The sequence below is a fragment of the Saccopteryx leptura genome, chromosome 2 (genome assembly GCF_036850995.1).
Source record: "Saccopteryx leptura isolate mSacLep1 chromosome 2, mSacLep1_pri_phased_curated, whole genome shotgun sequence".
Taxonomy (NCBI): domain Eukaryota; kingdom Metazoa; phylum Chordata; class Mammalia; order Chiroptera; family Emballonuridae; genus Saccopteryx; species Saccopteryx leptura.
Window position 1 is genome coordinate 304,780,146 of NC_089504.1, and position 23,075 is coordinate 304,803,220.

The 23,075-nt window shown below is 45.7% G+C and overlaps 1 protein-coding gene across 1 annotated transcript in view; it reads right to left on the minus strand.

Moving 5' to 3' along the window:
- GRM8 (glutamate metabotropic receptor 8) overlaps positions 1-1,429 on the minus strand; it is an 822,068-nt gene extending 820,639 nt beyond the window's left edge. The window contains exon 1 of the mRNA XM_066362590.1: positions 1,295-1,429. The gene's annotated coding sequence lies outside the window, so the exon portion shown is untranslated. The remainder of the gene's footprint in view (positions 1-1,294) is intronic.
- Positions 1,430-23,075: the final 21,646 nt, after the last annotated feature.

Below are 23,075 nucleotides of genomic sequence, written 5' to 3' on the forward strand. Positions count from 1 at the left end.
ACCCCGCCCCCGCTGCCCTCCTCCCCGCCGCATCTTCTTTTTTCTTCTTAGTTCCTCCGGCCCTTGAACCCGGGCTCCTGGTAGAGCTCAGGGCCTTGGGAGAAGTACCTGGTGGCTCTGGCCCTTCCCGCGCCACCCCCAGTCCCCCGACGCGCCGGGGATCCAGCCTCCGCCCCGCGGCACCTGGACGCCCCGAGCGCCCACGCCCCGTGCGCATCCGCCAGGGACTCGGGCCCCGCTGGCCGCCGGCGCTTAGCCGGAGCTGCCGGGAGCGTCTGCCTTTTGCTTCTTAAACTCAGGATCCTCGAGACCATTCCTCCTCTCCCCGCCCCCATCAAGACACGGAACTCCAGTGTTTTCCCGAAAGCCACAAAAGGGGGGCGCGGAAATCCCAGCTTCACGGCGCTAACTCGGAGAACGCGAACTCAAAGCAGGCGTACGCTGCGCGGGGACGCGGAGTCTCGGGAACCCACGAACCTCCCGGCTCCTCCCGCGACCCCCACCTTCCCCAGACCCCAGGGAGACATCCATCACCCAGCCCCACACTCAGGAAGACCGGGGTTCCCCGACCCATCCCCAGCCTCTAACTTCAGAAATCCCACCCGTTCGAGTCGCAGACCGGAGGTACCTCGTCATCCCGGCGGACAAGTCCGGCTCCTCCGGCGCAGGGGCAGGAGGTCGCCCGGGGCAGGCGAGCCGGGAAGGGCGCCGGGAAACGTGCCGCCGCACGCGCGGGCAGAGCACCCTGAGCGCCAGCCTCCTCTCCTCGCCCTTCAGTCTCCCATTCACCGGCTAAACTTTTTTGGGGGGTCACATCTCCAAGCCTTGGGAGTTCCGAGCTAAGCCTCCCTCTTTCCTGAACCTTTTCGTTGGAATGTAATCATGGGAAGACAAGAGGGGTGGCAGGCTGCCTTGTTCTTTGCAACGTAAAATCAACAGACACCCAATCAAACTCCAATGCCCGGCCAGCCCCTCGCCCCCTGGTGCCGGCTCTCCCTCGCCCCCCATTCCGTCACCGCCGCCCGCCCGTTCTCTCCCAGACTCCGGGTGCGCAAGGCCAGGGACTGTGCCCCGGAAAAGCCAATCACTCGAGTGGTCCGCGAGGAAACGGTGCACCTGGCTGGCCCTCCGCGGAGCGGTCTCAGCGGAGAAAACAGAAAGGGGGATGAATTGGGGGGGGGGGTCTCCTTGTTATCCTGCACAGCGTTTGGGGAGCTGGGATGGGGGGCTTTTCCCCCTGTGGTTCGGCACTTGCTCTCCTGTTTTCCTCGTGCCGCCGCCCGGCGAGTCTTACCCTGCTCCCCGCAGAGGGCGCGGTGAGGAAGCCAGCGGGGGCACCGCAGCTCCATGTCAGCGCCGCCGCCGCCGCGCGAGGCGAGCACCGCGGCCGCACTTGTGGCTGGTCTCGGGGCTGAGGGGGCTGGTCTGGCCCGGCCCGCGCCGAGTCTCTTCCATGTGAATAACAAATACTCCCACCGGCGGTCGCGATTGGTCTACGCCCGGCGCCTCCCGATCCTCCACCCGCGGCCATTCACCCCGTGCGGCGCGGGGAGCCGCGGCCGGGATCGCGCCCCGAGTCGCCAATCGCTTCGCGCCAACCAGCCGCCTCGGAAAGCGGGAGGAGGAACCCCGAGGGGCGGGAGGCCCTGGATTCCGCCGTCCCCCGAGCTGCCCCGGCGCGGCAGGGAGAGGGACGCTCGCCCCGCGGACTCCCCTCCGCGCTACATCACCTCAGCCCTCCGCGACGTGGGGAGCAGAAAGTCAACAGTTCTGATTTTAATATCCCCCCACCTGCTCCGCCCCCAACAGAACAGGGAGGACCCGAAGCCGGCGGGGAGGAGGAGTGGCGGGGCGGGGGCGGGTGGGAGAAGGAGTCTGACTGGGAAGGAGCCGAGCGGCTCCGGCTGCAGGATGAACCCGGGACCCGCGCCGGGGACGCGCGGCCTGAGGGCCACACACAGGAGCACGAAAGCGGGAGCGCGAGCCCGGATGCCCTCTCAGGAGCTTAGCTCCAAAGGGGTCCTCGGGGAGAACACGGAGTAGATGGAAGTGTCCCGCACCCGCTTTTTCTTTTCGGGCATGCTCAAAATAGAGCCCGTCGTCCGAGCAGGTTCCCTGCAAAGTTTGCCTCACGCCGCGCCGCTTTTCGGCCATTTGTCCGGTCTCCCCCACCCTCGCCTCCGTGGGTCTGGGAGTGGGGGACACCTTTCACTGAGCTCCCAGAGTTCGAGGTGGACCCAAGAGGGTGCCACTACGGACAGGGCGCAGAAGGGGGCGCGGGCGGTCACGGCGACCGGCATGTCACTGAGCCGATTCGGTGACCCGCGCGCCAGCTCGGAGTCGCAGGGAAACCTCGGGATTCCCTTCGCCTCCAGCGAATGGAAACCCGCCGGGCTCTAAGTGCACAGTCCCGCGACCCTCCCCGCGAGTGACTGCCCAGGCAACCCGCACCTGCCAAAGCGACAGCGAGAGGGAGCGCCCTCGCCTCCCCGCCCAAGGCAGCAGCGGCCCGGCCTTGCGTTGGTGAGAAAGTTCCATCTAGAGGCGGCCGCGCGCAACTGCAGCCGGCGCCAGGCCACCAAGTGGCGGGCGGCGCCTCTCCCACCGCCCAGGTGAGGTGGGAGCGCTGGGGCGGACAGGGACAGCCAGCGGCAGACAGGACCGCGAAGGGAGGGTGGACAGACTCTGCGCGAGGCTGGTTCTCCTCCCGGATTCGGCGTCTCTGCAATGAAGTTCAACCGCCTAAGCACCATGAACTTCGTAAAGCATCCTGGCATGTACCTATTCTGTATGTACACCTCTTCTCTTACTTGGGCTTCTTTGATTCTCACACCAACTCTGTGAGGTGACCAAAACAATTAAGTCGGCCCTGGGCGATTCTCTCTCTCCCTTCTCCTCCTGCAGCCATGGCTCAATTGGAACGAATTGGCCCCTATACTGAGGATGGCTCCAAGGCCTCTGCCTCAGGCACTAAGAAGGGCTTGGTTGCTGAGCAAGGGAGCAACGCCCCAGATGGGCAGAGCGTCACCCCCTAGTAGGCTTGCGTGTGAATCCTGGTAGGGGTGCATGCGGGAGTCTGTCTCTGCCTTCTCTCCTCTCACTGAATTAAAAAAAATAAAAATAAATTAAAAAAAAAAGGCCACTCTACAGATGAAGATGGAAGGAAACTTTGAGACACAACTAGAAAGATCAGAGCCGCCTGGCATGCAAACCCCACAGCACTTCCTCCCTGGGGTTGTTGCTTTTCCTAAGGCTGCCTTTAATTATGTGTGAAGTTTTCTCCTTTCACAAGGCCACCCTCACCCTTTGTCACTTAGGAAATCTTACAAGTTTCCAGCCCAGGAAACCTCTCCCTTGTTCATTCCCTTCTTTTCCACAGTAGGGGCTTTTTTATTGCAGCACCATCCGTTTATGGCCACAACCACCTGGTGGGAGGAAGGGGGGGATTGGAGAGATAAAATACGCTGGGTCCCCTGTCCTCAAGTTAATATTTCAGTAAGCTCCAGTCACTGTTACCTCGCAGCACAGCCTTGACAGGGTCCCCCAGGGTCCACGCAGCCTGGAGCAGGGAAGGAGCAAAGACAGAAGACCCCCGCTCCCCGGTACAGAGATGGGGCTACGTGGGCTCATTGCTCACATGTCTGTACATGAAATCTGGGGACTTTCTTACCAACTGGAAGAGCTCCCTCCTTCTCCCTCAGAAGTGTGAAGGTCAGCTTAGCAGCCCGGTTTCTATAGTAGATAGCTCACCCACACCACTCACACCCAAACTGCAGCCTGATGACACCTGTCTTGGGAGAGATGTCATAGGTAGCAGGGGTGTATGAATAAGGCCCCCTAAACCCTTTGCCATGCATGTTTTAATACACCGCAGGCATGAAGGGGGAGCAGCAGAACGAGCCTGGAAGTAACCTGAGCCCACAACTCTGCTGACCACACATAATCTTCAGCTGAAGTGGGTCCAGTAGTCTGTTGCCCCAGGGTGAGCTGGGTGGGCAACACCCTGACACTCGGGAGGGCCCACTTCAGTCATGAGGACAGCACAGCTGGCTGTGGCTCGGGAGGCCTAACAAGACTAGGTGAGCCGTGCAGGGGAGCTATGCCTCATGAGCCTGCTTCCTGCCTTTCCCTGTTGACCATCTCCTGAAAAGAACTGGTGTCCTATGGGCACATCGCTGCCTTTCCCGGGCAGCCCTCTGAGAAGTGAATAGACTTGATCTCTCCTAGGGAACGTAGAATTCCGGTGTTTGGTTTCATATCATCTTTAACTCTTGAGACACGTGATGGGGCCTCACTCCACTTCTACAGAGAATCCCATCAATAGGGAATAGATCCCTTCGATAGTCTGGGCTGTTTCCAAGGACTTTATCTGGTGGCCCCTGAGCAAATGACATAAGCTTACACATAGGATACAGACCATCCAGGTCACAGGAAGACAGACATCTGTACAACTCATGGGTCCCTGTCAGTAACACTCCCAAGAAAAAGGCAATAGGCTGGTCAACACCTACTCATCGAGCCCAGATCCTGTGGCGGTGCTTTGCCCTGTGCTGCAACCTGCATGGGAGGAAGGGGCTGAAGCCCAGCATCCTGATAGCAGGTGAGTCCAGTCACCCACCTGGCCTCTCCTGGGGCGGCCGCCCTGTGAACTGTGCCTTTGAAAGTGTCCGACCTCTTCATCCATCCCACCCCAAATATTCATATGAACCAAATATATTTGCCAGGAGCCAATCCTCCAAGAAGATTTGCCTATAGTCTTCTTATATTCAGTTGACTTGAAATGCGAGAAGCTGCCCATGTGTGAGAAAATGCAGAAAACAATGCCATATGTCTAGGGTCCATTTAACTCAAGCTGTTATATGTGTTTCGCACACAGAAACGTATGCCATGATTCCTGCTTTGAGGCAATCATGGGACTGGGAACCTTTGAAGGCTACTCACACAGGAGGAGTATTGACAGCATGAAGGTCCCACGTGGGGCCAAGCTGACAAGAAAAAGTGGGAATGGTGTTTCTTTCTTTTGGAAACTAAGACAGTATTTTTCTAGCTAGAGCATCTGCAAGTGGTGGTAAGTGAACCATGTGTGGTTTGCTCAGTTTATGAAGGCACTGGCTACTATGGAAAGCAAGAGTAGGCCTCTGAGAATGACAGTCAGTCGTCACAGCACCATGCCATGCACCCCCACGGTCGGCTCACCCTGCTCTGTGCACGAGCCACGGGAAGGATTTCCTGAAAGGGTGCCCATGGCACAGAGCACGTGCATTCCCAGTGGTTGCCTCTGGGTTTCCCCGGAAGTACAGCCTGAGACAAGAATTCAAGGGCAGGTGGTTTATCTAAAAGGTGAAGGGAGCCCCAGTAATCCCATAGGGAAGTGAGCCAATAAAGAGTGCATTGTTAAGAGTGCACTGTGCACATTTGGGGCTTACGCCCAGTGGAGAACTGGGGAAGCCAGGGGAGACCACACACCACAAGGTTGCCTCAACCTAGCGGTGAGGGAGCCAAGCTGTATAAACACCCACTCGTATCAGTTGGTAAGAACTGCGTCCAGGTGGTTAAGTCTCCAGCAGTCTCAGCCTCCTGCCTCCACATGCCCATGCCGGGCAGCACATGTGCACCCAGAGGCAGAGGGCCTGCTCCCGCCTGCCCCCAGCCCCGTCCTCCCTGCCTGGGACACAGCAGCGCCTCACATGTCTGTGGTCTCTGCCTCCTCCCTGAAGAGCCACTCGCTGGGACCAGAGACATCTTCAAGCCCAGGAGGCTATGAGGGTGAGAAAAGAATTCTACTTTTCACTTTTTTTATATGACCTCCTTCAAGTATCAAAAAATATATATATTCTTTTGAAACTACTACCTGGAAAAGAGAAATTGTGTTTCCTAGCACTGCGGTACACTCATTATTTCTTCTCGACCCACCCTTTCCAGACCAGCTCAGTCTGATCTTTTTCTCAAAAACCTTCCCAGACTCCTTGAGCACCTAATACAACCTACACAATTCAACTGCTGTTGTTTATATTTTTACATTTTCTCTCCTTTTGCCCACCTGTCAAGCTGGACTGTGGTGTCTTATGTGGGAGTATTGATGACTTCATCTGGGTTCCTGGGCCTATAGTAAGTAATCATGAGTCGCTGGACTATTAACCATAGAAAGAATCAAATAGCCACACCACCACTGTCCAGCACTTCCACCATCACCCACCATCACTACCACCATCTCCATTACCACCCCTCACACACTAAGCTTAGCTCCCTCCATGGCAAAAAGATGACATAAGAGAAAGCTTCATATATATCATATTTTTAAATCACTTTGTAAAAAATCACTGTGTATAACTCAGTTCCTAATGTGACTTTGATTTGTTTCAGCTCTTTAGGTTTAAGTAGTCTTTCAACCTAAAAAGTTTCCAAATCTGACGCTTTAACTATTTGTTAGATTTTTAATCTGAATGTCAGAAACCTGTGTTTTAAGAAAAATACTTAAAACAATGTTTGGTAAATAGAAAGAATATAACTGTTAGCAACTAGTTTCTATTGTCCAGAAAACAATTTATATTACATTTCAGCTGGGCTTAAATTCATAACAAAAACTTCCTGTGACAATCCTGAAGCTGTCAGAAATGAGCATTAATTTCATGAGGTTTCCGGTGATAGTTCATTTTGGCTTGTTTTGTTACTTGTCAGCTGACCAGGTATACAGATGAGCATGAAATCAATAATGAATCCAGATGAGATACTTGATTCTTTCCAAGATTAATAATCAAGTAACGCATGATTACCTACCGGACCCAGGGAACTAAAGTCACGGCCACTATATCATAAAATAAGACATTCCAGCCTGACAGATGTGTAACAAAATAGAGAAAACGTAGGAAAATAACCAACAGCTAAATTAGAGAGGTCAAAACGGGGTGCTGTAGGTGTTTGGGAAGGTTTTGAGAAGAGAGTAAGAGTCTGGTCTAGGGAGAATGGGTAGAGAAGAAATAATGTTTCAGTTCTTGTGGGAATCACAGCCTTTCCAGGTAGTTCAAAAGAATCTCACTAAAATACCATTCTCTAGGTACAAAATGTGGCTTATGATATGCAAATCATGGACCCATCTAGGTATCAAAAGAACGCTGTGAATTGAAGAGTTAACTTAGAAGGTGGTATACTAGGTATTTACTGATGTCTAGCAAGTTACCCTACAACTTAGCCATTTTAAATAGCATATATTTATGATCTCATCATTTTTATTGGTCAGGAATCCTGGCTTTCCTAGAAGTCTGTTGGCTGGGGCTCTGGCCATCTGAAGACTTGGAGAGAACGGAACCTGCTTCAAGCTTCCCCCATGGTTGCTGGCTGGATATAGTTCTTTGCAGGATGGTGAAGAGAGAGCCTCAGTTTCTTGCTGGCTATTGGCCAGAGGCTACCCCTCGTTCTTTGCCGTGTGACCTCTCGATAAGGCAGCTGACAACTGGCTTCATCAGACTGAGCAAGTGAGAGAGAGAGCAGCAAGGAGAGGACCTGCAAGATGGAAGTCATAGTCACGTAACCTAACCTTGGACATGGCAGCTCATCATAGTCAGAGGCAGATTTAAAAGCAGATTTAAAGGCGGGTGCACCGGGCGCATGCCCTGGGCACTGACTTCTGATGGGCCCCGCAAAACCCCAACTTTACACTTTTTTCTAATGTAAGGGGCCCAATATTTTCTTCTGCACCCAGAGCCTCAACCAACCTTAACCCGCCTCTGATCATAGTTGCCATATTCTGTTCATTAGAAGTGAGCCACTAGGTTCAGCCTCTGCTCAAGGGAAAGCTGCAATTACACAGGGTCATGAATTCCAGGAATCAGGGATCTTGCGGGGGGGGGGGGCATCTGAGAAGCCTGCCTCCCACAGGTGGTCTGCAGTTGGGAGGGGGTAGAGATTGCAGGACTTTAAACATGCATGTCTGTAGCTCCATCAGGCACTTAGAACAGCTGTTAAACAAAGAACAGTATCTACCATTTATAGAGCCCATTTCAAAGACAAATGTTAATAAGTTGTTACGTTTAAAGGAAGAAAAAATAAGTTCTTGAGGCAGAGAGACAACAGTGGGCAGGGATGCCACTGTTTTTTAACAGGCTTTAACTTTGACCTTTCACCTCTGTCCGGATGGTCACAAAGCACTCGGAAGGATCTCTCCTGCCTGCGCCTGAGAGCAAGCAGTCTTATTTCCCCCTTTCTTCTCCATTTCCTCTTTCTTTGTCACTTCTTTCACACTGTAATACTCAGTGGTAACTTCATTGGAGATAAGAAAAGTGGAAAAGATGATCTTTGTTTGGAAGAGTTATAGCACTTCTTAATTTTTCCCACTTCCAGCTGAGAGGAGGGAGGAGGAGAGGCAGAAAAGGAAGGAAGGAAGGAAGGAAGGAAGGAAGGAAGGAAGGAAGGAAGGAAGGAAGGAAGGAAGGAAGGAAGGAAGGAAGGAAGGATGGAAGGAAGGGAGGGAGGGAGGAGGGAGGGAGGGAGGAGGGAGGGGGGAGGGAGGGAGGGAGGGGGAGGGAGGGAGGGAGGACGGAAGGAAGGAAGGAAGGAAGGAAGGAAGGAAGGAAGGAAGGAAGGAAGGAAGGAAGGAAGGAAGGAAGGAAAAATATGGGAAGAAGGGAGAGAGGGAAGGAGGGAAGAAGTAAAAATGGGAAGAAGGGAGAGAGGGAAGGAGGGAGGAAGAGAAGAAGAGAAGGAGGGAGGGAAAGAAGAAGGGAAGGTGGGAGGGAGGGAGGTTGAGAGGGATGGAAGGAGGGAGAGAAGGAAACGAAGGCTCTAGGAAAAACTTTAGCCTTCTTGGGTTTTATTACCTTCAATTGGAAGTGAGGGATTCTCACTTCTCTAAGACAGAGAAGCAAAATCCAGGAGCATTTCCAGGGATAAGTTCTGGGTTTTGGGTGGGAAAGTAAGTGATGGCAGAGGTGGGCATGCAGCCCTACAGGAACCCTTTGGGGGAACCCTTGGGGCTGCAGCCTGGAGGGCTCCCCACAGCTGCATAAAGCAGTGAGACCCCAGGCAGCCATCCTGGGCAGGGCAGGAGAGGGAACTGTGCCAACAACGGCTAGTGGGCAGGGACAGGCCCAGATAAGGGGATATGAAAAATAAGAACAGAATGTGAACAAGAGATGGAGAAGGAGTAAGCTTTCCCCAGGGAACATAATGGGTGCTCAGAACTGGGAGGGGCCTGTGGAAAGCCCCCACGCCTACACCCGGGATCTGCCCATTTTTCTCCCTTTACCTCCTAATTCCATCTTTTCTCTGTCTACTCTCCTCCCACAACATCCTTCTCCCTTTCTTTCTGTCCTCATTCTTTAAGTGACCTTATTACAGAACAAAAGTCTATTTATTATGTTATACTTCCAGAATAGAATTTCCTGTTCCCTGTTCTAAGTTTAAAAACTTAACAAAAGGTTAATGTTCAAAATCCCTAGGTTTTAACTTGATGATTTTTAATTTATGTGACCCTCAATAGATATTTTTCCTTTTCTGATCCTTGACAGAAAAAAGTTTTTGTGTTCCCACTATAAAGTAGGGTTGAGTCTTTGTATATTGTATTTGGCCATAAAATAGTACATTTGGTAGGAAATTCTTCCTTGATGAAGGGGTAAGTTTTAAGAAGTCCAAATTCCCAACTGGCAATTAGCATGACCTGTTAGATCTGAACTAAATTTAAAATCATTGCATGTGACCTAGGGGTTGAAGATTTCTTAAAATATAAAGTCAGTAAAAAGGGAGACACATTCAACTGGTTCCAGAAACCTGTGTTGCAAACATATTTACAGTCTGATTAATGACAGCAAAGAATTTTATTGGCAGTGATGAAAAAATAAAGATGATCAGCAACAATTTGATCTCAGACTTTGAAGAAAGAATGTTAAGAGCCTAGTTCTCAAAAGCTTAAAATTAAAGGCTTCACCACAATTCTGACACTATTCTAGCAGCATGCATATGGCCTCCAGCTGCTACGCTGAGGTGTGACCCTGTAGCTGTCACAGTGTAACACATTGTTGTCCGGCTACTTTACACAGAAGTTATCTCATGTCACTGGCTATTTTTTTTCTTAATTGAGCATGAAAGTGAAACAATCTAAATAAACTTCAGTATACTTTTCTTATACTTAATGAATTTAAATGAAACTTTGTACATATTTGCTACATATTACATTTTATACATATTATATATTTTAGTAATTTTTTGGTGTAGTGTGCTGTATAGCAATCACCTAGGTGTAATGGTACTTTTGTAATACAATGGTACCTTGAGATACGAGTTTAATTTGTTCTGTAACAGAGCTCATAAGTCATTTAGTTTTGTTTAAAGTAAAGAAAATGCAGTTTTAGTTTACATTTAGTGTTAAGAAAGTGCAGTTTTAGTTTACGTGTCTACAGTGCCTGCATCCCTTCCTCCCTCCCTCATATATCAAACAAATTTCTCCCATTTAAAATAAATGAAATAGATTTAATCCGTTCCAGCCCTGTGAAACATCCCCAAACCATCCTAAATTATGAAAGACATTTTTTAATTAACAAACACACATGTATACTTTACCAATACATAACAAAATATATAAAATAAAATAAAAAAGTGTTATTTAGTACTGTACTCTTACCTTGGAGACAGACGAGTGCAGCTATCGGAGGTGAATGGCAGAGGAGGAGGGAGGGAGGGAGGAAGGGATGCAGGCACTGTAGACACGTAAACTAAAACTGCACTTTCTTAACACTAAATGTAAACTAAAACTGCATTTTCTTTACTTTAAACAAAACTAAAACTGCACTTTCTTTACTTAAAATGAAACCACAAAAACTTAATTGTAATAAAATGCATTTTCTTAACTTTAAACTTAACCTAAGCTTAACATTACATATTTTTCATTTAATCATCACCTGTTTTTGCCTTTTTGGCTGCACTTTCAGCACTTTCACTTGCAGGACTTTTGAATAAAAATCTATCCAAAGAGGTTTGTTTTTGCCTGCCTTTTAAAATGTTATGGAAATGTGACAAACAAGTGTCATTAAAAAGTGCTGAAGCACGACCAGTTGAAACTTTTTCTGGGTGTTTCTTTTCAATGAAACTTGAAAGCTTCTCCCACATTGCCAGCATGTCTTTAATTGCACTTGTAGAAATCACTTTCTGCTACTCTACCTCCTCCTCACTAGTAGTCTCTTGCAGAAGCTCTGTATGTTGCATCATCTGTAGCTCCTTCAACTCCTCAGTTGAGAGTTCCTCCTCATGTTCCTTGATGAGCTCGTTTACGTCACCCTCATCTACCTCCAGACCCTTTGACTTTCTGAGGGACACAATCTCCTCCAACGCTTCTACCTCGGTCTCGGTCTCTAGTTCGAATCCTTCGAAGTCCCTGTCTGCAACAACATCAGGCCATAACTTTTTCCATGCCGAGTTCAAGGTTCTTTTTGTAACCTCTTGCCGTGCCAAGTCAATAATGCGTAAACATCTCATGATGTTGTAGTGATCTTTCCAAAACTCTTGAAGGGTTAGATTTATATTCTCAGTCACCTCAAAGCAGTGGCGGAACAAGTGCTTTGTGTAAAGCTTTTTAAAGTTGGAAATGACCTGCTAATCCATAGGTTGCAAGATTGAAGTCGTGTTGGGTGGGAGGTAGAGGACTTTCACAAATTTGAACTCAAGAATGTCATCTTCAAGACCAGGTGGGTGGGCTGGAGCATTATCAAGGATTAGCAATGCTTTCATTGGGAGTTTATTTTCTTGAAGATATTTCTTCACTGCAGGACCAAAGACGAGATTTACCCATTCAATAAAAAACTGCCACATAACCCAGGCCCTAGCTTTGGCGCACCACATAACCTATAGTTTTTCTTTAAGAATTTTGTGAGTCTTAAAGGCTTGAGGGTTTTCTGAATGATACACCAGCAGTGGCTTTACTTTACAGTCACCGCTAGCATTTGCACACAATGCAAGGGTCAGATGGTCCTTCATGGGTTTATGGCCTGGCAGCTTCTTCTCCTCTGAGGTGATGAAAGTCCTCCGGGGAATTTTTTCCAAAACAATCCTGTTTAGTCACAGTTGAACACTTGTTGGGGGATGTAGCCTTCCTTTGCGGTAAGCGCAGCAAAACATGTGATGTACTCCTCAGCTGCCTTAACGTCAGCACTTGCAGCTTCACCATGCCTCACCACCGAGTGGATGCCAGATCTCTTCTTGAAATTTTCTCTTTTTTTTTTTTTTTTTTTTTTTGTATTTTTCTGAAGCTGGAAACCGGGAGAGACAGTCAGACAGACTCCCGCATGCGCCCGACCAGGATACACCCAGCACGCCCACCAGGGGCGACGCTCTGCCCACCAGGGGGCGATGCTCTGCCCCTCCGGGGCATCGATCTGTCGCGACCAGAGCCACTCCAGCACCTGGGGCAGAGGCCAAGGAGCCATCCCCAGTGCCCGGGCCATCTTTGCTCCAATGGAGCCTCGGCTGCGGGAGGGGAAGAGAGAGACAGAGAGGAAGGAGAGGGGGAGGGGTGGAGAAGCAGATGGGCGCCTCTCCTGTGTGCCCTGGCCGGGAATTGAACCCGGGACTTCTGCACGCCAGGCCGACGCTCTACCACTGAGCCAACCGGCCAGGGCCTCTTCTTGAAATTTTCAAACCAGCCGTGACTTGCCTTAAACGTATCTTCTGCTGCCTCTTCTGAGGTTGATGGTTCTTTCTTCTTCAAGTCGTCATAAATAATACATACCTTTTCACATATTACAGTCTCTGTCACTGTATCTCCTGCCAGCTCTTTCTCTTTCACCCACACCAGCAGAAACTTCTCCATTTCTTCATGGATATTTGTCCTTAATTGGGACAGAATTGTAGTTCCTTTCTCTGGATTTGTGCTTTTGATGGCATCCTTTTGTTTAAGGATGGTACAAATTATAGATGTATTGTGGTCGTACAGCCTTGCCAGTTCAATCACTCGTACACCACACTCATGTTTTTCTATTATTTCTTGCTTTACTTCTATCAACATCATTCTCTTCTTCTCACCATTGTCCTTTACACTCACTTTCTTCAGCCTCATGATAGCACACAAAAAAAATTAATAAAAAATGCAAAAATAATGCAAGAACAAGTACTGTGCACGAGATTCGACTTGATTCTGTGGGTAACACATGAGAAAGAACGAGATTCTGGTGTTGTGCTGCCGATACTGGACCCATGCGCCAACGCGCCAACTAGCGGCAGCTTCCTGAATCATGACTCATATCTCAGAATTTCGCTCAGATCTTGAACAAAAATACAGACCAAGTCACAGCTCGTATCTTGAAAAAAAATTTTTGTATGTTGGTCTGCTCATATCTCAAGGTACCACTGTACTATAATTGCGATAAAAACTTAAATATCAAAAAAGTCACTTTTTTAATAATAAATTGACCACGATTGAACACGACAAAGAAAGATTTTACAATATCCTTGATATGCATGTTCAAACTGCGAGCGGTTAGAAGGTAGTCCAAGTTTAGATGGCTCGACACTGTGATTGTTTTTGTTTGCCATACCTTCGATTTTGTAGTCTCACGCCTGGAGGAGTGGGAAGAAAAGGAGTCCACATGAGAATATAGAACAGTGTGCTACTTTTCGAACTTTGACCCTCAGGGCAAAGATTCACAAATACAATAATCTTATATTACCCTGAGTTTCAAAAATTGAAATAGTTAATGCAAGTGCAAACACAAGTTAACTTGTGAGTGGTCAACATTAAGGAAGACTGTGTCACAGCAGTGCCTTGATGAGGAAGTCATCTTAGGACACCTGAATGTCACTGGGTGGTGCTCCAGATGCCACAGGTGAGGTGAAGCCTCACCCCTCCCCACATCATGGAAGCCAAATCATTTCAAGTCAGTCAACATTTCAGGCACACCCAGCATCCTACTACAAAGACATTAAATAGTTCCCTGTGCTCAAATCCAAATGAATCAGACAAGGGTTTTGTAAACTCCCTATGAAGTAGACAGACAATACTAACATGTCCTCAGGACAGCTTTGTGCCCAACCAGCAGTGTGGGGAGGCAGCCATGTTATCCTCTGACAAGACGAGCCATTTTGCCCAAGTGGCTCCTTCTGAAGAATTGTTTTAAGACAAATACATCCTCACACATTCATTTCTGAAGCTAAAATTGTGTAAGGTGTTAAATTATTTTTTATTAAAGTTTATCCTCTTGGCCCTAGCTGGTTTGCTTGGTGGATAGAGCATCAGCCTGGTGTGAGGATGTCCTGGATCGATCCCTGCTCAGGGCACACATAAGAAGCAACCATTTGCTTCTCTCCTCCTTCCCTCCCTCTTTTGCTCTTACATTCAGTGGTTCAATTGGTTTGAGCATTGGCCCCAGGCGCTGAGGATAGCTCAGTTGGTTTAAGCATCAGATGGGGGTTGTCTGGTGGTTCCCAGTCAGGGCGCATGTGGGAATCTGTCTCACAATCTCCCCTCCTCCCACTTAAAAAAAAAAAAGTTCATAAGCGGTAGGAGAGGCTATTTGAACCATTCTCTATCAATGAGGACCATGACTCTCACCTGGGCTTGAAGAGGAGTCAACAGAGTAAGAAAACAAAAGGGAAGAGGAAACAGAGGGGGCAATATGGCAGGAAGGAAAGCCGGGGGTGCTTCAGGATGAAGAAACAGAATTAAAGTCACCTGGAACACAAGGACATTGTTTCCAAAAAACTCAAATTTTGGCCAATCTTATCATTGCTGAGCTAGCAAAAAAAAAATGTTGAAATGGTTTGTCCAAACCCTTCGTGTCATAGTGAGGAAACTGATGCCCAGCACAGGACAAGGACTTGCCCAAGGTCTCCTGTTGGGTTGGAGCAAGAGATGTGAGTAGATGACTGGCCTGCTGATTCTGGCCACCACCCAGAACTCTTATAAGGAGTGTTTAGATTTACATTATTAGACCATGTATAAGTGGTATACATGTTTATAGTATTATAGATTTCTTCCCCTGCGATTGTAGATTATCTATGTGATGCACTTTTCATATTAAGATAATAAATTGTTTTCTACTAAATTATGCTCTAATGTTTACTAGGTATTTAAAATCATTGGACCAAAAGTCTTAAGCACATGTACATTGAAATGAAGGAAACAGATAAACAAAGTAAATATCACTATTAATTTACATTTTCAAAAGCGTGTACTAAGCATTACCTACTGTTGGGTACCACATTTTCCTGGCTATGGCTTTCTCTATTCAATCATTTTCAAGACAGAAGAAATACAAGGTGTGGTGCCTAAAATAACCTAGACCTAACCTGACCTTAGTCCCCAGCCTTTTTCCTCCCAGTCCCCTATACCAGTGGTCCCCCACCCCTGGACCGCGACCGATACTGGTCCGTGGGCCATTTGGTACTGGTCCTCAGAGAAAGAATAAATAACTTACATTATTTCTGTTTTATTTATATTTAAGTCTGAACGATGTTTTATTTTTAAAAAATAACCAGATTCCCTCTGTTACATTCGTCTAAGACTCACTCTTGACGCTTGTCTCGGTCACAGGATACACTTATCCGTCCCACCCTAAAGGCCAGTCCGTGAAAATATTTTCTGACATTAAACTGGTCCGTGGCCCAAAAAAGGCTGGGGACCACTGCCCTATACCCTTTTCCCTGGGAAGGACAATAATGGAAGCCTGTCATTCTTAACATATGCAGGCTATTTCTTTGCTAATGAGAACTGTTCAGATCATCAAATTGTATCAAACCAAAGTGTTGAAAGCAGTCATATGTTAATAGGATTTCCTAGATTTTGCTCTCAACTAGGGTTAAGCCACATGGCTTCTCAGGGATGGTTCCTAAATAACTTACCTTGCAACCTCTGTGGCCTGTTTAGGACAGTGACTGTTTATATGAAGACAGTGAGACCCTCTGTACTTCTAGAGCTTGTTTCCTCTATCTGCCCTACTCCCCATGCCCCAACCAGGGCTCAGGGAACTATAGTAGGATACAGAGGAACTTCTGTAAGGTTCTTCTCTCCCTTCTATTCCTTTCTTTTTCTTCTTAACCAACCAATCAACCAACCAACAAATAACTAACCTATCTTCTTCTCTCCAAAAAACAACCTACAGCTAATTCCCTCAAGCCTCCTACACATTCTTAAGAATGACTGAAACTCCCCATTCCATTTTCTTCAGTCTGTGATACAATTTCCAAAGTGCAGCCCATGAAGTTCTACCTAAAACAGGCATCCAGCCATACCCTTACCTGCACACGAGTGCCTATGTGGGGCTTTAATCAAAACTGAGCTGTAAACAGGGAAATGCTATTAGCAAACTCATTGATTAGACTTCTTTCAATTTTGTCTTTGTTGTGAGGTGTGGCTCCCAACTCCATGGTGATAACAAAAATATTTCAAGGAAAAACAAGGATTTTTCAATAAAGAGAAAGACACTGATTTAATGCTTCTGCCCGTCTAGACTTCATAAGTTGTGAAATTTGGGAGAGCAGCTTAAGACATTAACATTTAAACTTAGTGACAGTAGTGAGAATAATTGTTACATTTCGTCTATAGAGAGCTCTTCAATAGAAGTGCAGCGCACTTGCATTTCAAGTTAGGAATATTTTCCGGAGGCATGTTGCACCCAGGAACTGTGCATTTCAATCACCAATCACCGCCCCCCTGTCAGTAGGTTCTGGTCACTAACCAGCCAAATGGCAAAAGCCCCTTAAGGGAGCAGTTAAGCCAATTTGATTGCCTTAATATGACAGAATCCTCCATTTTTTAGAGAAAAAGATTAAAACTGAGATATTGAATATTTTAGGGATTTGACGAGTCTCTAAAGTCATTTTTTTTCTCTTATAAATCTTAAGGAGAGATTTCTGGCTGTGATCTCTGGATTACCTGCTTTGACACCACAGAACAGCTTGTTGAGAATGCAGATTTTTTGGTCAACAGATTGACTAAACCAGTGCTTCGGAATGGAGCCTAGAAATCTGAATTTTTAATACACTCCCAGGAAATTTCTAAGCATACTCAAGTTTGAGAGATATTATCATCAGACATGTTGGGTAAATAGGAACCTAAAAATCAAAACCGAACTGACTGCCATATTTCTTATTACAGATCCTTTCAACCTGCATCGACTCCATCTTGCCCCGTCTTCTCTAGGTTAGTTTGTTTTCCATGTAAATTTTAAGAATGTTGTAATTCAGTTTCCTGGGGTCACAATGTCTCTCTGATCCTCAAATTCCACCCCACAAGACCTCAAAACTATATGAAAGATCATGTTCAAGCCTAGAGTCACAAGAAGCCACAAGCGTCTATTTGTGTACGGTTGCATCATGACAAACCATAACTCAGTCTGGTTTTATCAACTATAATCCCACTTCAGAGAACACAGCACTGGCACTGAAGAAAGCACACTGGCTTTGGTGGCAGGTAGACCTGTCACCAACCCTGTCACTGGCTCTTGGTAACTTCTTTTATTTGGACAAGATATTTAATCTCTCTGAGCTCCAGTTTCCTTGCCTAGAAAATGGGAATCATAGTGCTTGGGATTGTTAAGAGGACTAAAGATCACTTTTGCAATGTGGCTGTTCAATCCGTTCATTCACACATTCAACAAGTATTTTCCTGAGCACCAGTTGTGCACTTAGCACTCCCTCTAAGCCCCTGGGACCCATCAGAGAGAAACAAGGATCCCTGTCCTCATGGAGCTTGTGCTTTTAGAAAAGGGAGCTAAATAGTAAACAAATAAAATAAATTAAGTAAATGATAGCGTAGGGTAGAAATACTATAAATATAATGGGGGAAAGAGTAAGGGCATGGTAAACGGGATTGGAATTGCAGAAGTGGGGAAGCAGGTCAATGCAGGCTCCGATGAGAAAGTGAGATTTGAGCTGGCTTGATGGAGGGAAGGGAGTGAGCCAAGGAAGAACATTCCAGGAGGGAAGAGCTGGAGCAAAGATTTTAAGATAGGGAAATAAAAGGCAGAGAGCCTTGTAAGTCACTCATGAAGACTTGGGCTTCTACTCAGGACGAAACACAGAGTAGCTGCAGGGTTTTGAACAGAGTAGTGACATGAGACTCTTGATTCCTAAGCAATCATTAGATGTGATGCGTTTCAATTATACATCTAAGAAAATGTAACAGATAAGTCCTTTTCAAGAGGAATAGGTTCTGCTTGGGCTTATAGTGATTCTGCGTAACAGCAGAATTTTAAAGCAGAACTATATTTACCAAAGGATTCTCCCCCCATTTGCATAACCGTCTTTAAAGACGATCTCTCTGAAGATGAGTGTGTTGCGCATACGTAAGTGTCTGGGAACATGCTCTCAAGCTACTGCCTAACTGCTACAGCCAGCCCAACCTGGATCTCGGGCCAAGCAAACTGAGGTGCAAACCTATGTTCCTGGATGTGAAGCAGGGTTGAAGAAAAAGCAATAGCCCCTAAACCTCTAGACATGCTAGTGAAAGATTTTATATAATTATGCATGTTCTCAATTCTGAGTAGTAAAATGAGAGATGATACAATGTTAGATCTGTGCACGAATGATATAGGCAGGGATTTAGTGGAACCATATAATTTTCAATAGGTTTAGAAAAACACTAGTAAGGGAAAAAGGGTATCCTTTTACTTTTTACTTTTCAACCAAAGCCTTGTCATAGAGTATCACGTATTTCAAAATGTTACTACGAGGTACTTTTTAGGGATCCTAGCAGCATGAGTATTCACTTTCCACATTTACCTCACTTCTGATATCTTTATTGAAAGTTAATTTTTCTTTACAGCCCACTGTACTTACTAACATTGCATGAATAAAGTGTAATGGTGCAATAAAATATAATTTTTCCCATGGAATGGATAAATGGCAAGCTATTGAATGGGGACCTTGAGTGCACCACCTTTAGATGCTATTCTATGTCACCTGCATTCTGAACTTCACAGGTGTTTTAATATTAAAATGTCATACCCTGCCATGACCAAATGGCACTATATTAACATGTTTAGCTAATAAGAGATGAGTTCAGTATAATATTTCCCTGTGTTAATTTCCATTTTTTTCATTTGTCTGGAAAATTGAATTAAGTCAGGTCAATTCTGATTGACTTCCTTTTCTCTCTCCCTTCTAATTGTAATGTAATCTTTCTTGGCACTCACCGCTGTTATTAAATTATTTGTATCAATATTCCAATTGAATGGAAAGCCTTTTAGATGGAAAATGTGGAAGCTTAAATGTATCCCTTTGCCAATATGGTCAATAGGGCATGGACTTTGAACCAGGGCATCTGAGATTGAACCCCAGCACTGTGCTCCCTAGCTGTGTGATCAAGGGCAGGTTCTCTGACTTCTCTCTGACTCAGTTTCACTGTAAATGTAGGGTGACTAGTGATAAGGATGCTAAGAAGACAAAATAAATTAATATATGAAAGCACTTACAGCAGTACCTGACATGATAAGTTGCTAAATGGAAAAAAATATTAAAAGTCAAATGTGACCTCTTTTTGTGACCTACTCTAAAGATAAAAAACCAGTGGAAGAGGGGGACAAGAAAGTCACTACCTCAAGCATTATGTTCCTAGCTACTTTCATAGCCCACCTCCCCCAAATTCTCCTATTTGGGGGACCATGCCCATCCCCTACAAAAGCAGCATCCATTCAGGTGATTCTGAGCATGAGACCAAAACTCTGATTTCTTCTCTTCTTTTTCCAGCATCCGCTCTGATTATTGGGCAAGGATCCATCAGGCTTGCTTCTGTGGAAGGAAACTTAATCTGCCCCTTCCTGGATGCTATCTGTGGTATTTGTGGGGGCGATACAGAGTGGCAAACCCTGGGTCTGAGGAACAGAGTTTAGAAATGGCTTCACGGGGCGACAACGCTCCGGCATGCGATGAAATGCCAATCCTGCCATGCCCATGGGTGTGGCTCAGTGTTGAAGTGGACCCAAGTCAGAAGGGTGTGCATATATATATATATACATGTGATCTAGGGACACACATGGCGACCACTCACTCAGAAACGGTGTGTCATTGGACCCCTTTCCCTCCTGCAAGCTCTGTACTTCCTTTGTCTGGAATGGTCCCATCCAGCTCTCACATTACCTACTGACAAAGGTCTTCAGTGCTAACCTAATGCCCAGAGCAATGGCTGGCCCACCACAGAAACCTAAACACAGATGAACAAATGATCTTCTCCTGCACAAAGCCACACAGCACCTAGCCACAAAGCCACAGGGCCACAAAGATAGTCTATCATCTTTTCGGTGCTTAAAATTTATTTTGCAACCCTTTTCCAGAAAACTATTTGTTTATTTGCACAAAGCAAATAAATGTAAAACCTATAGATAACGTCACGAGCAGATAACCTTTCTATGGTGAAGAATGGATTGGGGAAAGGCTCAGAAATACACCTATGTTGAGCTGTGGGGTATTTTTATATTAAACATCAGTGTGAAAGTGAATTTTAAGCATGGAGGGCTTCTTGGAACCAACAAACCACATTTAACCTTTGACCATTTCCTGGAACTACGGAATGGATTAAAAATCCTATGTGGGCCTGATCAGGTGGTGGCACAGTGGATAGGGTATCAGACTGGGACACGGAGGACCCAGGTTCGAAGCCACAAGGTAGCCAGCTTAAGCACGGGCTCATCTGGCTTGAGCAGGGGCTCACTAGCCTGAGCGCGGGGTCTCTGCCTTGAGCATGGGATCATAGACAAGACCCCATGGTCACTGGCTTGAGCCCAAAGTCACTGGCTTGAAACCCAAGGTTGCTGGCTTAAGCCCAAGGTCGCTGCCTTGAGCAAGGGGTCACTCACTCTGCTGCAGCCCCCCCAGTCAAGGCACATTTGAGAAAGCAATCAGTGAACAACTAAGGAGATTAAGGAGCCACAATGAAGAATTGATGCTTCGTATCACTCTCCCTTCCTGTCTGTCCCTATCTGTTCCTATCGCTGACTCTCTCTCTCTGTCTCTCCCTCTGTCACACACAAAAAATCCTATGTGATTTGTATCCTTTGTGATTCAGATCTAATTATGCTATTTGGGCCTCTAATACTAACATTCCTTTATTTCCTACCCACTGAAGCCATGACTTCCCCCTTTCTTCCTTTCCAGAACACATTCTTTCACTTGTCCGATTTTCCTCCACAGAGTGGAGCATCAACCTATACCCACTACAGTTCTCTACCTGTTTCTCTTATCCCTGTTTTCATATTTTCAGTCTTTATGAACTTCTTTGAGACTCACCCATGCTTAAAAGTAATGAAGCACAGAACAGTTTAGGACCAGTGCTTTGTCTTGGAAATAGAAATTATTTCTAAATTAATTGACTTAAAGTCAATACCTTCCCATCTTGAAGCCTATTATGCAAATGAATAAAACTGTAACGTAATGGATTAAAGAGAATTTTGCCTCTTATGCTGTTTGCCATATTTGACTCACAAATTTCACATTTTAATTAAAGAAGTTGGGGTTGAAATAGAAAACTATTACACTAGGAAAAAAGAAAAATACTTAACAGAAATTTAACAACCAAGGGCAGGTATATTTCTCTTAAAAGGAAAATAGATGACTTTTGACAAAAATACTCAAACAAGTGACTTATGAAATATTAGTTATGCATTAAAATATGAAATTTTTTTGCACAGTTACTAAATTGTACTGGATAACTTGGGTTTTTCCTCAACCTATGGCCACCTGACATGAATAGCATCCTTTGCATTTTTTCTTTGACTGCAGTTAGACTGTACTTTAGACAAACTAGATAGAGATATCAAAGAATATAACAGTAGAATGTTTAAAAATTTAGTTACTATTTTATATTACATAACTGTATGTATATATATATATAAATATATATATATCACACATATATAAATATATGGGTGTATATATTTTTCCGAATAGAAACTATAGAAAGCAAACCAATGCTTGACAACATTTTCTTGGCTGGAAGAAATATGCAAAATGTACAGGGATTTTTCAAATGGAGATTCATCCATTGGGGGTATTGGAACCTCAGAAAAAAAAGGAAAGAAAGAAGCAAATTTTTTATCAACAGTGGTGAAGGAGGATTTTAAAAGGTTGCACAATATGGGCATATGGGAGATGTAAAGAGGGTGAATTAATATTAAGGCTGTTTGGACAAAAGAAGAGACCTGTTTCTGTTTGGGCTCCTGTCCTGAGCTCACAATCGTAACTCTAACAACCAACATTCTGACTATCATACAGGCTCTAGCCTAATCATCTCGTTCAACCCTCCCCTGACCCTCAATGTGCACACTATTGATACCTCCATTTTATAAATAAAGGAATGGATGCTTCAAGGGCTCAAATCACTCACCTAAGAGCAAACAAAGAGTAACTCAAAGCCAGGATTTTAAAAAAGGATATTCATGCTCTTAACCATCTTACTCTAGTCTACTCTACTGGCAAGAGCTGATGTTCACCTCTCATTAAAACATCCATTTCACTATATTTTACTGTAATTACTTTACACCAGGGGTAGTCAACCTTTTTATACTACTGTCCACTTTTGTATCTCTGTTAGTAGTAAAATTTTCTAACTTCCCACCGGTTCCACAGTAATGGTGAATTATAAAGTAGGGAAGTAACTTTACTTTATAAAATTTATAAAGCAGAGTTACAGCAAGTTAAAGCATATAATAATAATTACTTACCAAGTATTTTATGTCGGATTTTTGCTAAGTTTGGCAGAATAAATCTTTATAAAACAACTTACTATAGTTAAATGTATCTTTTTATTTATACTTTGGTTGCTCCACTTCCGCCCACCATGAAAGCTGGAACACCCACTAGTGGGCGGTAGGGACCAGGTTGAGGGACCTGAAGATGGCAGCAGAGTAGGCAGATGCACAGACTCCCAGCTCACCCCACCAAACTGGATTATAAACTAATTTATGAACAATCAGCGTGAAAAACCAAATCTGGACTATAAGAACAGCTTTCAAAAACCAAGGAGCAAAGAAGAAGCCACAACAAACCTGGTAGGAAGTGCCTGAATCTCCCCTGCTTATAGGAACAGAGCGGGTGGGTGAGGCTGGGCTCTCACTCCAAGGAAAAGAGCAGTAAATACTGCTCACAGCCACTTGCCTGGCAAC